Source organism: Parasteatoda tepidariorum, chromosome 9, assembly GCF_043381705.1.
Source record: "Parasteatoda tepidariorum isolate YZ-2023 chromosome 9, CAS_Ptep_4.0, whole genome shotgun sequence".
Lineage (NCBI taxonomy): Eukaryota > Metazoa > Arthropoda > Arachnida > Araneae > Theridiidae > Parasteatoda > Parasteatoda tepidariorum.
In genome coordinates, this window is record NC_092212.1 from 84,329,430 (window position 1) to 84,345,671 (window position 16,242).

Consider the following 16,242-nt stretch of genomic DNA (forward strand, 5'->3'; position numbering starts at 1 on the left):
ATTAGGATCTCAATGTCAATAAAGAACTGATGCCTTTGGATAAAAACAATCTGTGTGGCAATCGAATAATTGATATTGAGATCCTAATGGTGATATTAGCTTCATTATGTTGTCCGGTTTGCTATGATAACAAATTGCATTTAGAAGAAAATTCTAGATTTGAGCTATTATAAATATTATAAAAAATATTTTTTACTTCTAATTATTAATAAAAACTATATTTAGACATATATATTAAAGTGTGAAAATACAGTAAGATGGTTGTTTAATAAAAAATTGTTCCTGTGTTAAATGCTTTATAAGTAGTAGACTTTTGATGTTATTCACTAAATACTTTAAAATATCGCTAAATAATACGTTAAAATATCGCTACGTTAAATAAAACTAAGAAAATGTGTGAAGGAATGTGCCCCCTATAAAATATAATAACTTCCTACTGACAAACATTCATAGTTTTTAGAAAAAATGTAATTATAAACTTTAATTGTGTTTTTCTCAAAATGACAATTTTGCTGTTTTTTGTCTACGGAAAACAAGATAACTCAACTAATTATAATAAATTTGTCTTCAAACTTTCAGAGATTGTTTCTTGTATTGGTGGTTATGTAACAGACCTCCAGAATTCAGATAACTGTATTATTTTTTGTTTTATGAGATATTTTGCAGTAGATAATGTGAAGAAAATGTGAAAAAAAATGGAAAAATATGCTTAACACTCCATAAATTTTTTTAATTTCATGATATCATTTAAGTTGAGGTTCATAACACTTCAGAGGGTTATACGAAACGGCTCAAAAAGTTTGATAGCTGCATGTACAATAGTTTTTTGTGTAGAGTGTTTTCCGTTAATGAGTTATTTTCATTAAAATTATCTAAAAAATACTCTTTAAACAAAAAATTTCCTGTATATTTAAATTTTCTCTATTAAATATGTTTATTTAAATTAATATACAATATAAATTGCAATAATGTTGTAGAAAATATTTATTTTTCAAAAATTTTGTTCCGAAGGTAGTCGGATACCTTAAGAAAAACAGTAGAATAATTTCACAAAATACTTTTTCTTAAAATTTATTTTTGTGTCTCGTAAGAAACGATAAATCCCTACTTTTACCATATTTTTGCGTTCATTTTTAAATAAAATTTTTAATTTTCACAAATTATGTCTAAATTTTCACAAAATATTTACCCCTCAGAAAAACCTAGACAGTCACCTGAAGTATTTTTTAAATTCTTTATTTCATCGAGTTTTTAAATTTCAATCATGCATTTGTTTCGAAATGGTTGCTATGCATACAAAGCTATGTATTATAATGAAAAATTATTTTAGAAAGTTAGGGCTTCTAAAATATTATTATAATATAGTTTTAATGTTAATTTAATTTTGATTAAACATTTATAAAGTTTTTTTAATCATAAATTAAAGTTCTTACGGTGTATTTGAATAAAAATCAAAAAAAAAAAAAATCACAAACTCTGCAAATCACAATTTTCACAAAATATTTACCCCTCAGAAAAACCTAGACAGTCACCTGAAGTATTTTTTAAATTCTTTATTTCATCGAGTTTTTAAATTTCAATCATGCATTTGTTTCAAAATGGTTGATATGCATGCAAAGCTATGTATTATCATGAAAAATTATTTTCGAAAGTTAGGGCTTCTGATATATTATTATAACGTAGTTTTAATGTTTATAAATGTTTAATCAAAATTAAATTAAGTTTTTTTAATCATAAATTAAAGTTCCTACGGTGTATTTGAATAAAAATAAAAATAAAAATAATCGCAAACTCTGCAAATAATTAATTAAAGTTCATTGAATGTCTTGAGAGAAAAGAAGCTTTTTAAGTACTTTCCCTCTCTTTTTTTTAATTCATATTGTCTAATTTGTCTTCTTTTAATACGGAGTGTATTAAAATATAATGTCTGGTGGAGATGATAGGTTAATATTGAGGGGAGCGAAATTTGTATGAGCAACAATTTCTCCATTTTAAGGCTTTAAAACGCACTTAAATCAAAATAAAAAGTCTTATTTTTAAGTAAAAGAATACTTTATTTACGTTACGAAATGGCTTTTTAAGTAATGTCCCACTCTTTTTCAATGGAAATATAGTGTGCGACACTTGAGGCCCCTTAATTTCTCTATAACTATTAATATTTGTATGGTTGTATAGTATATTATAATAGGTTATAATAAAATTTTAGTTTAATATGAAGGAGAGATTCAGGACCATTTATATATATACAGTATATGTTCAACAATTTCTCCATTTTAACGCTTTAAAGTGCCCTTCGAAAATGAAATATTTTTATATGTATATATATATATATATATATTATCCGAGCCCCGGTTATCCGAGTTTCCGCTTTAACCGAGCTATCAAATATTTCAAGGATTTTTTTTGTTCTAGTTTATTTTTAAANAAATATTAACAACTTTGTTCTAGTACAGCCATCTGTAAAGTTACACAAAAAATTACAACAACTCTACTTAAAAAGGAAAACTTAAACTATATGAACAATACTAATTAAGCATTCACAGAAAATGCTCTTAATATATCTAAGTTGCAAAATCCAGGTTTTAATTTGAAAAATAGAATTTTTTACTACATTCAACAGAATGTAATTTTATACGAAAGATGTAAATAAATTTATATTTTTATACAAATTTTAGCAAATGTGAGAGCAAGTTTTGGAATACAAGGAATTTTTTGCACACTAATATTCTACATTACATTGTATTATTCGAAGGCAAATTTAAACCTGCACGATTCCCAATAATAGTTTATAATCTGACATGAAATTTTATGTTTCATTATTTAGGAAGATATGTAACGTAGTTTAACTATGAATTCCTTTCAAATGAAGAAATATTAAAAGAAAATGCACTCAACTAAAAATTTTGCCCCACTAAATATCTTTGTATTTTATTTTTGAATAAAAATCTTTTAGAGTTGATTAACAGAATGATATCTAGTTAACTGTTCATTGAAGTTTCTTTGCTGTTTAAAATTAACTTTCTCTAAACTCCTTTATGCCATGCTTTTGAGATTTAATTAGTCATGCCATCTTGAAACAATGGATTTTTCCGGCAGGGTTAAACCCTATACATTTTTCATTATCGAAGTTAAATCTGTAAAATATATATGTTATAAGGTGTAGAATGAGAGTAGAGAGCATAAAGAAAACGAACAAATGCATTGTTTAAATCATCAATTATTGTTGGAGGAAACCAAGAGGAGAAGAAACCTTAAGTTTTTACCTAAATACTGGTTAACACTAATAAATAACAATGGTTTTAGCCTTTTCACTCCAACTAATTATGATTACTTATAATTCGCTTGCGGCTTCATCTAAAAATCAATGTGCACTCCCCTAAACATTATCAACTTCATTTTTGATAAGAATATAAATTCTAGGGGATTATTATGAGACATTCCGAATATTAATATAATGTAAAAAATAAAATAGACATAAATCGTGTCAATTAATATTGAATACGCACAATGTATTTATGCATTATATTTATTATACATGTATCCCACATACACAAAATCCAATTTTATTTTTGCCATTTTTTAATCGCACTTTTAAGATAAAAATAATATTACAAAAGTAATTAAATTCTATCCAAAATAGGTTGGAGAATTATATCATAGTAAATAAGTCAAATTCACAGTCTAACTTAACTTTAAAAACTTTACAGGTATAAAGCGATAACATTAAGTGGTCAAGAAAAGTACAGCTAACAAACTTTTCATTATTTATAGGACGCGGTTTCGCAAAATTCATTCATGTAAATAGAAACTTTAAATTTCTTTCATAACCTTTCCATCAATCTAGAAAATATTTCCTCATATCCAGAGAGATCCACTTTCATAATTATACTATTTTGTGTTCTCAATTTGCTTTTTGTGAGTGAGTGAGTGTTGTAAATTTTTGGTGCAAGAGCCATAGTTTAGCTATGCCGCGCCTAAAACTAGGTTAAAAGGTCATATATCATAGTTCAAATTCAAACACGAGGTTAAATTTGAAGAATCTTGGTTACAATCAAAACAACTGAAGTAATTTGGCTAAAATCAATATAATGCGATAAAACTGGTTAATTTATTAAAATTTGAACTAAACCGAATTATAAAATCCGACGTCTTTAAGGTAAAGCTTTAAATTAGGATGAGGGGTTCTCCAAGTAAATACAATAAGGTTGGAAAGTAACAGTTATAGTACGCTGGCTTCTTTTCAATTTAAATTTTAAACACTGTGTCAAGAAATTTTTCACTGTAAGAGGTTCGCGGCAAAAATTGCATGTAGGAGCAGTTTCATTTAAAATTAAATGTTTATGCGTTAAATTTTGTTGTAGCGAAACACGGTGCGTAGCAATTTTAAAAAGTGCTTATTATCGATTTTCGTTATTTAAAAGCTCTTGAAGGTGTTTTATTTATGGGTGTTTTAAAATAGTGCTTAATTTTCTCTTTTCGAAAATGAGATTTTTTTTTCTTCACCATGTCGAGTTTTGCTACACGTTACGCAAAAGCGTGCTTTTAACATTTTTCTATTTAGCGTTTTCACAATTCACTCAACTACAATCTATTTCGGCGTAGCGTATGAAAGCGCAAATAGTTTTAGATGTTCTTTGATAAATACTTGCTAGTCCGTATGTGCATAGATACTGAGCTGGGATCGGTGAGATTATTGCACTCTCTGCTGCATTTTGCAAGATATTCTCAATTTCAGATTTCCTTTTCCACCGTCTGATATCGAACTGAAAAACCTCTTAATCATTTTACAATGGCTAATATAATCAAGAAAAATAGTTACTTTATCATAATCATGTAAAGTCTTTGAAAATTATTTTGGATTTTGTTAATGTAGTTGTTGTTAATTTACGTCGCACTAGAGCTGCACAATGGGCTATTGGCGACGGTCTGGGAAACATCCTTGAGGATGATCCGAAGACATGCCATCACAATTTTGATCCTCTGCGGAGGGGATGGCACCCCCGCTTCGGTAGCCCGACGACCTGCACGCGAAGTCGAGCACTTTACGGTAGAACAGTTTAACGAGGACCAATACCGCACACCCTCGGTCCCTACGCAGGCAGATCCAAGTGGTCACCCACCCGCACACTAACCGCAGCCAGTGATGCTTGACTTCGGTGATCTGCTGGGAACCGTGTCTTAACGATCAGTCCACTGCGGGACTTTGTTAATGTAAATAGTTCTTAAAAATAAATTTTGAGTACTTAAAGTACATATTTTTTGTTGCAAGATTTGGCTACGCACCCTGTTTTTAAAAAAAAAAAACATTGCCGTTTGTCTCTGGGTTTGACCGCGTTTCGTTGAGGGTTAAAAACCCTTAAAACTGTCTTAAGAGGAATATTACTGCTAAAATTTTCGCACTCTAGGGACGGGATTCTATAGTTATACATATACAAATAAGTTTCATTTCATATAAACTAGAAAAGTCAGTCGATCCTACTCATGGAATAAACTTTCAGAAAATTGCATTTTATTTAATTCTGTACTCGCAAACTTTCAAAGAATAGGTTTATTTCTATTTAATTCAAGGCTTGCACATTTTCACAGAAATGAATACTTAATCATATAGAACGCATAATGAGTTGTATGAATTTAATATCTTTCCCAATAGCATTTTCCGGATTCCATATGTTGTAATTTCTTTTTTATTTGATTTGTTTCAATTTAAAAGTTTCCTACTAAAAATTAATTGATAATAATGGAATAGGCATCTTTTTTATGAGAAAATAAAAGGTTTAAACAACTCCATGTCTAAGCAATGCATAATTGAATAACATTGAAAATTTTACTGTAAAAATATTAACCCTACACAACTTATCCCTAATTAACTATTCGACTAGATCTACAAAATAAAAACATTTATTTCTTCTCTTATATAAAAATATCAATGTAGCTTATATGTAAAAATATCAATGTAGCTTAAGGGAAATGCACTTAAATTTATTCAAGTAAGGTTAAGTGCTAAAATTTCACGCTTGATCTCTGAAAATATTAAAATACAGTAGCGTCTAGCAAACATTGTACTCAAAAGCCAATAAATCAGAATATTTAAAGAATTAATTTCTTAGTGATAAATACCAAAAACATCACGCTTTAATAATCAATTTTATTTAATTCTAAATTCATAAGAAATACAGAAATTTCTGGGATTAAACTAAATATACAATGTCACTTAATGCTGTAACATCAAAATGCAACATTTTTTTAGTCTTACAATAAAAAACTGGATGCAAAATTTGCCAACTGCAATTTTGGAAAAGAAACTAGTATGAAACTTTGTCACAAATTCATTATTAACTTTCTCTCCTAATATTATTAAAAAAAATTTGTCTAACTTTTTGTCAGGGTTTGTTTTAATCCTTATTTTAACTTAATAGCAGTTAACATATTTCGTATCAGAGACTACTTCCTTATGAAATATTAACAACTTTGTTCTAGTACAGCTATATGTAAAATTACACAAAAAATTACAGCAACTCTACTTAAAAAGGAAAATTTGAACTATATGAACAATACGGAATTAAACATTCACAGAAAATGTTCTTAATGTACCTAAGTTGCAAAATCCAGGTTTTAATTTGAAAAATAGAATTTTTTTACTGCATTCAACAGAATGTAATTTTATACGAAAGATGTAAATAAATTTATATTTTTATACAAATTTTAGCAAATGTGTGAGCAAGTTTTGGAATACAACGCATTTTTTGCACACTAATATACTACATTACATTGTATTATTCGAAAGCAAATTTAAACCCGCACGATTCCTAATAATAGTTTATAATCTGACATGAAACTTTATGTTTCATTATTTAGAAAGATATGAAACGTAGTTTAACTATGAATTCCTTTCAAATGAGTGCATTTTCCTTTAATATTTCTTCAACTAAAAATTTTGCCCCACTAAATATCTTTGCATTTTAATTTTGAAAAAAAAAAACCTTTTAGAGTTGATTAACAGAATGATATCTAGTTAACTGTTCATTGAAGTTTCTTTGCTCTTTAAAATTAACTTTCTCTAAACTCTTTTATGCCATGCTTTTGGGATTTAATTAGTCATGCCATCTTAAAACAATGAATTTTTCCGGCAAAGAAAATCTCTCATTAAAAATAAAAAAAAAGGATTCTTCCTAAAATGAACTTAAAATAGAAAAAAATATTTGAGAAAATAAAAAGTTTAAATAATTGCTTGTCTAGGCAATGGATAAAATTCAAAATTTCACTGTAGAAATTCCTTAATCCTAGATAACTTGCATCTGTTAATTATTTCCACTAGGTCTACAGAAATTATAACATTTTTATTTCTCCTCTTATGTCAAAATATCAATGTAACTTAAGAGAAAAGCACTAAAATTTATTCAGTAAGGTCAAGTGCTAAAATTTAACGTTTGCTCTCTGAAAATATTAAAGTAATACGGTAACGTCCATCCAGCAACCACTATGTACGCAAAAGATAAGTTCGAACAGTATTTAAAGGATAAATTTCTTAGTGATAGACACCAAAAATAACATCACTTAAATAATTAATTTTATTCAATGCTAAATTCGTAAAATATACGGTGATTTTTGGATTTTAAATTTATTCCAGTAAGATTAAATGGTAAAATTTAACTTTCGCTCTCTGAAAATAATGTAACATCTAGGCATCACTATGTCGACAAAAAAACAATAAGAACAATATTTAAAGAAGGATAACTTTCTCAAAAATAAACATGATAAATAACTTAACGCTTTAAAAACTTCAATTTTATTCAAATATAGTTTTAAATTCATAAAATACAGTAATTTTTCCGTTTAAACTAAATATACAAGCACACTTAATGCTGTAACATCAAAATACAATATAAAGCATCTTTTTTAGTCATTTTTCAATAAAAATTTGCCAACTGCAATTTTTAGAAAGATTTTAGTAAAAAGCATAGTATGAAGCTTTTACACAGCTTCAATATTCTATTTTCTCGTATTTTCATTAGAAAAATTTTAGCTTAAACTTTTTGTAACGTGGTTTGTTCAAATTGTATTAACTTAATAGCAGTTAACAGATTTTGTATCAGAGCCACACAAGAACTTCAATATGAAATATAAACAATTTTGTTCAAGTACAACTATGTATAAAATTATTTAAAAACAATTACAACAGCTTGATTTCAAAAGGAAAGCTAAATTATATGAATAATAGTACTGAATAAAGCATTCAAAGAAAATGTTTTCGAAGAAAAAATTTAAATTATAAAATCCACGTTTTAATTTTTAAAAAAAATCCTTTTTCTATATCCAGCACAATGTAATTTTATACAAAGTAATATATCCGACTAAAATAAACTCATTTCAAATTTTAGCAACCTTTAAGCAAAATGTGAGAGTTAGTTTTGGAATAAAAAGCATTTTCTTCGCACACTAATAAATAAAATGTTTCTCTATTTCAGTTACATAAATCATAGCTTTTTATTTCCAATTTTCATTAAAATTTAATAGATTTTATTAGTTTGCTTTTACTTATTAAAGCTTTATATTATTCGAACACAAACTCAGAAATTTGAACAAATCTGCGTCTGGCAAGTAGTTACATGCCTATGTATTGCCTTAATTTTATTTTTATTTATCTAAATAATCGCTCAGTATGCATTAATGAATAAGCTAATAAATTTTTATTTTACAACCGAAAAATGCTGCTTACACTGAGATTTAACGTTAAACTTTCGACACAGTATGAGAACATTGTTCCACAGCAGTAATTTGCACGCATGAACCGAGAAGTTCCGAAACGGCTGAATGACTGTGAAACACGAAGAGAAGGCAGAACGGCCGTCTACCACCTCCACTTCATGCCCCACACTCCCCCAGTCGCTACGAAACTTCCGATCCACCCCCGCAAACTTCTCTGTTGCAGATCGATGTCCCCGTAATGCATAGAAAGCATCCGTCGAATGCCAGTTCATCACAGCTTTTTAGTTAATTAATTTTCAAATTTTTTAAAACAATATTCATATCACACTCTAGTAAATCTAGTTAGGAGGTTTTTGAATCCTTTTTTTTTTCTTTTTAAATTTGATACTTTGTGCTGAATATATTTATAGTAGCATTTTAGTGAAATAAATTTTGATAATGTTCACCCTTCATATTATAACTAGTTAAAAAGTCACAAGTTTTGGTATCTAATAGACATTTAAAAAAAACTATTTTATACTTTATGTTGAATATGTTCTCAACAAAAAGTTTATTTTAATGCAATCTGATGTTCATGAATTTTGACATTTTAATACCTATGTGTTATGAACATATAAAAAATTTTGGTTACGCTTACAATACATAGCATAAAATATAGAACACTAATATCAATTTGAGAACAAATTAAAGGAAGAAGAAAAGTTAGCTAGATTCAGCCTAAGTTCGTTAAAAATCCACAAAATTATGATTCATACAATTTTAATCGTTAGTTTTAAATTTAATGCAATATTAAATATCTAAGAAGCAAAATAAATTTACTTTAAAAATGGTGTTAAGTCTATTTAAACTCGTTTCAATTCAAGTCCTTTTTAAGGTTCGATTTTTTTAATTTAAAAAATTTAATAATTTAAGTTTTTAATATAGTATAAATGCTTAAGAAGAGATTTATTGCCAATAGTAGAGTTCCATACGCGAAGTTCTTTTTTTATTTATAAAAAGTTTACCTCTGCCTGGAATGGTATTTCTTATTGGTAAACATTCGCATGCGTCAGATCTGCTTCGATTTCATCAAAAAATGGGTGAAGTGAGAAAAAGTCGTGGTGTTTGAAGTGCGGATTTCAGGAAGTACACCAAACTAAATTACCAATTTTCGACGATAATCATACTGGAGTAGCATCTTCCCTTCGAACATTATCTCTATTTTAAGAATTTGCTTCTACTTTATTCTAGAAACATAAGCAATATATACAATGGATACAATATATACAAATCAGGAGGGGTCAAATTAAAAACATTTGGCTTTAGTTTCTTAAATTAAAATACTTTCTATTACCATATTGATTTCCCACAGCTTATGGGTCGCAATTATTTTCCAGTCACATTTCTAGGGCATTATTTGTACACTTATATTTGCCAATATCATATTAGGAACCTGATAGTATAGTAAAATTCAGGATATATTTAAAATTTTGTAAATACTTGGTCATATAGAGTCACTTTTAAAATTTTATTTCAAAAACTGAGCATGCTTATCAATGGTAAATTAAAATTCTGAAAACCTTCATTTTATTATTATATTTGAACTAACCCCGCTTGTTTCAGCATTCTCAGAATTCCGCGAGCATTCAAATGTGTTAATACAGAATTGTCACCTTTTTCTATATAGGGTAAAAATGTATTTCTTAAATTTAAGTTTGTGAATATTTTCAGTTGGTGAATATAAGTTGGTGAATATTTTCGATATGGGCTTAAGATTGTAGAGTAATTTTATAAAAAATTTGGATAAAAATATAATATAGAAATTGAACGGATTTCGGTATTGCGTAACAAATTAGAGAACTAACATTCGGCTGAAGTTGTTCGGTTGAAGTTGGCCTCGTTAAGAAAGTTATTTTAAAGAAACACTACAAAAAATTAATATTAAAGATAGTAATTTAACTCAAATCGATTTTAACTGAAAAGAAAGAACAAAAATTAAACGGGACAAGAGTTAGGAATTCATTGCATTTAATTATTTCAGATTTCCTTTAAATTTAAAGAAGAAATAGCAGTTTTCACTGTGTACCATTGAATTATTTCATACATTTGAAGATAAAATACTTTATTTGTGATAACTGAAGTATGTAAGGAGAGCTCATTTTGGAACTTGTTCCAAATTTACAATATTAGACAAAATTCATGTTAACGAATCTGGATAAAATGCCTATTTTAAACAAGGGAGAAATTATTTCAATCTAAATTATTTTGTCACTAATTGTTATCATATTATAGTCATCTTTTACTCTAATTAAAATAGAACTATTTAGATAGTCTTAAATATTTTAGACTGGAAAATAACTAAAATTAGCTTCAAAAATTCTTTTGCACACTGAGATTTAGGTGGGTCGCAAGGTTTAAGTTTGGTTTAGTTATAAATTTAATATTTTCAATGAACGCGAAGTTACAGATCTCTCTCATATTGAAAATTCCTAAAATACAATATTAAAACTTGCTCCTTATTTTACTTTATAAACGGATCTCCGAATTTAAAATTTGGTTCAACTTTTTTAGATACACATTTACTATATTGAATTTAAATTTTTTTTAAAACAATCATTGAAATTAGCTTCTAGAAACTGAACTGAACTGTAAATGGGAAAGATTTAGTTAATACTCACTATAGCATACTAAAATTTAAAAATTTGTTATATTTCAAAGTAAGAACTTAATTTATGGAGAAAAGTTTGTTTTCTGGAATTAAACACAAGATGAAATTCCCGGGCTATTTCATCCCATGTTTTATTCCATTTAAAAAAAATTACTCCGATAAAAATTTCTTATAATCTGAAAGTTCTCAAAACTATATTCAAATCTATAGCCATATTACTCTAGATTATCAATTTTTATATAAAAGCATTGCGTTATTTAAACAAATTACATCAATAGAATAAGTATTTCTTTTGCATTGCTTGATTTGCCCTTAAAAAGTACTTACTGTAACACATAGCATTTGCACTACTTACATAGCCTGCACACACGATTTTATATTACATACACAAAACTAAGCATTTCATAGCATACATTCATTTGCAAGGTAACAAATTTGACTAGTTTCATATTCTGGGATCTACAAAAATACAAAATTTCTAGGAATCAGAATCAATTTTTAAGAGCCCAGCATGCTCTAGAATTTAGAACAGCATAAAAGAGTTCCGCTACATTCTTGGCCCAACTGAATTTTTAAACGCAGTAGCGACCTGTTATTTAAGATAGTTGTAGATCCCTGATGTTACTATTAACACTCCTAAATACTTTTCGTAGTTTAGATTATTAGTATTAATGTTAGTGTTTAGTAAAATCCAATGTTAGTAGCATCAAAGTATTTAGAAGTGTAACAGTGTTGCTGATACCAGTTTAAAATATGTACATCAATGCCATCTACCTACTGCAACAATTAGTTTTCCAAAGTACTTACTTCATTTCATTACTCACCAATTTTTGAAGCTCTTTGATATCGAACGTAAATAAAATTAAAAATAAAGATATTGTATTGATTTTTACAAGCAATGCGAAAGAAATAAAATATTCCAATTCGATTTCATGAACATTACCAAATTGGAAACAAATACAGAGTCTTAGATATTTTCTTCCTTATTTTAAGATTTATTAACTAGTTTCTCATAATTTAACTGTAATTCTCTATAAAATAGCAATATTATTTTCACTTTTTAAAACTTCTCTCAAACTGTTTTTAACTTACAATATTAGACTAGAAAAAAAATACTCTACTTTTGAAAGTGATAAGTAAAAAAATAAAATCCGTCGAAATCAAATTGCCCATATTTAGGATATAATAACAACCCATATACTCATCCTAAAAATAAGTTAATTGTTCCTGCACAGAATTTAAAAATAAAAATGAAACGCTTATGACTTTTTTTTAAACTAATGATTACAATTAAATTAGATTTATTGAACTTTGTATAAAAATACTAACGATGATACTTTCAAGAAATTCCTGTCAATATATTTCATTATATTTTGTTTTAAAAGTATACTTATCCGAAAAGAAATTTCCTCTCAGAACTGCAATTTTTTTTCTCCCGAAATTAAGAAAACAAATTACGCGGTGTTGAGTACCATATACAATGTTCAATTATGTGCTGAATCTAATGAAAGTTGTATTGGCTGTTTTGTTTATATTTGTGTGCATGCATCCTTAGAAACCAAGCAATAAGTAAAATACACTTAAAACGAAACATTTAGACCGGATATTAAAATAAACAAGTTTCAACAGTAAAAATTCATTTAAAAGAAATCAGTATTTAGAACTTTAAAAATTTCATTGTTAAGAGTAACATGACGCCCAGATCGAAAAAAGTAATCTATTCTGTTTTACATTTAAATACTATACAAGTTACTGTAAAGTATACTACTTCTTCTCATTGGCACGACAGCCCAGGATGGGCCTTGGCCTTCTCAACAAGCCTGTGCTAAGGCATTCTTCCCTTAGCCAAGGTTAAAGTATACTTATTTAACTGTATTCATGAGTATTTGCTTTATTGGCAACGAAGAAAAATTTAATGAATAAGATCACAGATTGTTTACTTCGAAAAATAGTTTGAGAAATATGCAATGCCAGTTTACCACTTTGGTGAACTCTATGATCCGAGATTATTAAGTTAAAGGTGTTTTTACAACATGTAGAACGAATAGAATCTGGAGCTTTCCTAAACTTCAGTTAACACAGTATTTTATCAATGTTTTTTGTTTTAAAAAAAATATTAAGGTGTCTAGATACGTTTTATTTCAGTCCAATATAATTCGTATAAATGCAATTTTCATAATTTCTTTGAAAAATTTATTTTTTAGCAAATTTTTTGTGTAATAATGCTTAAAAAGCTAAAATACGTTAATAATAATTAGCATGTGAAAGCCGTCGCAAAATGATTTTTAGATACGATTCTGACATGTTTACTAGTAAAGGATTTTTTTAATTTTTTTGAAGACTAAAATTTGCACCAACTCTTATAAAACTAATTAAACATTTCTTAACTTGATTAATTATCAGGTTTGATAGAAATTTCAATGGGATCCCAAAATCATATGATAACGCAAAATTACATTCTTTGAGGCTAGACAATATCTATTTAAGCAAATTTTAAGTAACAAAAAATTTTGCACATAGACTTATAAAAGTATTTGTTAATACTTGGTTGTTTTTTAAACTTATTAGCTTTTCTTGTAAACTTCTGGCATATAGCCAAGTTTTAAATTCTATTACGATATACAACAAATCAGGTGACCAAGGTCTGTAACAAACCATATGACATCAAAAACTGTGACTGCAAAATTCAAGGTTTGATATCTTTATCATTGCTTTGAAGAGTAATTGTCACTTCTCATAAAATTAATCGCAATTTCGAAACATGCAGTAGATTTTTCATTTATCAGTTAAATTTGAATATTTTTATAATTTTTTTCTAAATAAAATTGCAAGGGACTTGGAACTTTAATATATGAAGATTTGTAGAATACATTAAAAAAATTCGATCGTACCTGTGTAGAGTTTACTACTACCGATAACCAAAGTACGAGTAACGTGCAATACCAGAATAAAACTCCCAACCTCTAAATTTCTAATCATATAAATATTTCAATAGAAACTAGGGGCTCAAAATATTGGTTTTCTAATTACTCATAAATATGTTAATAATTTTCTCACGCAATAACCTGTTCTCAAATTATAAGTTAAAATAAATTTAATTGAAAAATAAAAATATTTTGTAAAATAAATGTAACAAAGACTGCATTTAAAATAAACCTCAAAGAGTGACTAACTTCAAAATTAAATTTAAGAATTTTGACCTAAATTTTAACACAAAACAGCAAGATAAACTTTGAATATATCATGATAAAAAATTATTGAGTCAAATAAATCATACATATCTAACAATGATTATTTAAGAGTTAAATTTTGCCTTTAATGCTCGGCTATCCAGTCAAAGCGGGGCTCCAAGTCGACAATCCAGTCAAAGCGGGGCTCCAAATCGACAATCCAGTCAAAGCGGGGCTCCAAGTCGACAATCCAGTCAAAGCGGGGCTCCAAGTCGACAATCCAGTCAAAGCGTGGCTCCAAGTCGACAATCCAGTCAAAGAGTGGCTCCAAGTCGACAATCCAGTCAAAGAGTGGCTCCAATTACTGTAGATGCAATTGCCAATTTACTTATTGTGACACAGCAATATTTAGAATTCTAAATTTCATATAAATTTAAAAACATTTCTTTACGGTAAAGTCAAAATTACTAATTATTCGCAGACTGAAAAGCCTAATTTTAAAGAGAACAATCTTGTATTCTATTTTCTAAGTTAATTTAGACATAACATGAGAAATTTATCTAAGATAAATGAAAACCTTTCACACAAGTGCAGTTTAACCATTTCTCGATTCATCTAATTTGTTTAAATTTTTACTGATTTGTAACTTTTTTCATTGCTTTTATTTTTTTAAGGACAATCTCATCAATCAATATATTCTCGACAGTGAATGTGCGTTTATTTTTACAAATGCAGGTTCACTGACAAATGTTATTCTAAATATATCATTTATAAGCAGCACTTATTTCATTGATTTAAAAATAAAGTTTGTTTCTGATATTTGGGCCATTTATTTACGAACATTTAAAAGCAATGCTAATTACTCTTCATTAAGTAACCTTCGGCATGCTTACAACAGTTCCGTGATAAAATTAGAATCTGAATATTCACTCGGAGCAAATTGTTGAAAGCAATTCTAAGTCACCGTTTTTGTTAACGCAAACGTGCTTAATAAAAATATTTCTAAGACGTTACAAATGTTAATTCTACACAACTAAATATTCTAGAGGCTAAAATTCTATAAAGCTACAAAGATAAACTTACCAACTAAAGCTGAAGCTACCTTAGCTTAAAATCTAGTATTTTTGGAGTGAGTATTGACATAATAATACTCGGTTACCCTAACTTTCGAACAGAGAGCACACAACGAAGCGTCTGGATAGCTTAAATAGACTTTTACCCCATGGTCGCAGTTATATTACGGCGGTTAAGTAGTTTATTGTTGGTCATTATTAACAAAAGATAATTTAGAAGCAATGCTGTGATTCAGAATTCGAATCGTAACATAAAAAATTGCATCACGAATGTTGGTTGATAATCTGAACACTTGCATTGAAGTTGCCGTTAGAGTATTGTTCTCTTGCGAAATGCTCCGAAGTATAAAGATAGCAAGATCAAATTTCTTCTTTTTATTCTCATATGCTTAGTTAAATTGTTCCACCTGTATTCCAATTTGTAGAAGTAGCAGGGAGATGTATTGTTTATTGGTACAACATTTATAGGCTTGTGTGCTCAATTAAGGCTTTTAAACTTTTGTCAAGTAGAAGAATAGATAGCACAATAGAGAAGGATATCACAAAGAATACATCCAGGGTTACGGCGGGATTCGAACCCTCCACCTCCACGCAAGAAGGATGTACGCTCGTGACTTTAATTCTTCTATCATAACTGCAAGAAACA

General features: G+C 28.1%; 1 protein-coding gene across 1 annotated transcript in view; it reads right to left on the reverse strand.

The window, feature by feature from the left end:
• LOC107442707 (putative ammonium transporter 3) overlaps positions 1-15,755 on the reverse strand; it is a 39,445-nt gene extending 23,690 nt beyond the window's left edge. Inside the window, exon 1 of the mRNA XM_043053440.2 lies at positions 15,607-15,755. The gene's annotated coding sequence lies outside the window, so the exon portion shown is untranslated. The remainder of the gene's footprint in view (positions 1-15,606) is intronic.
• Positions 15,756-16,242: the final 487 nt, after the last annotated feature.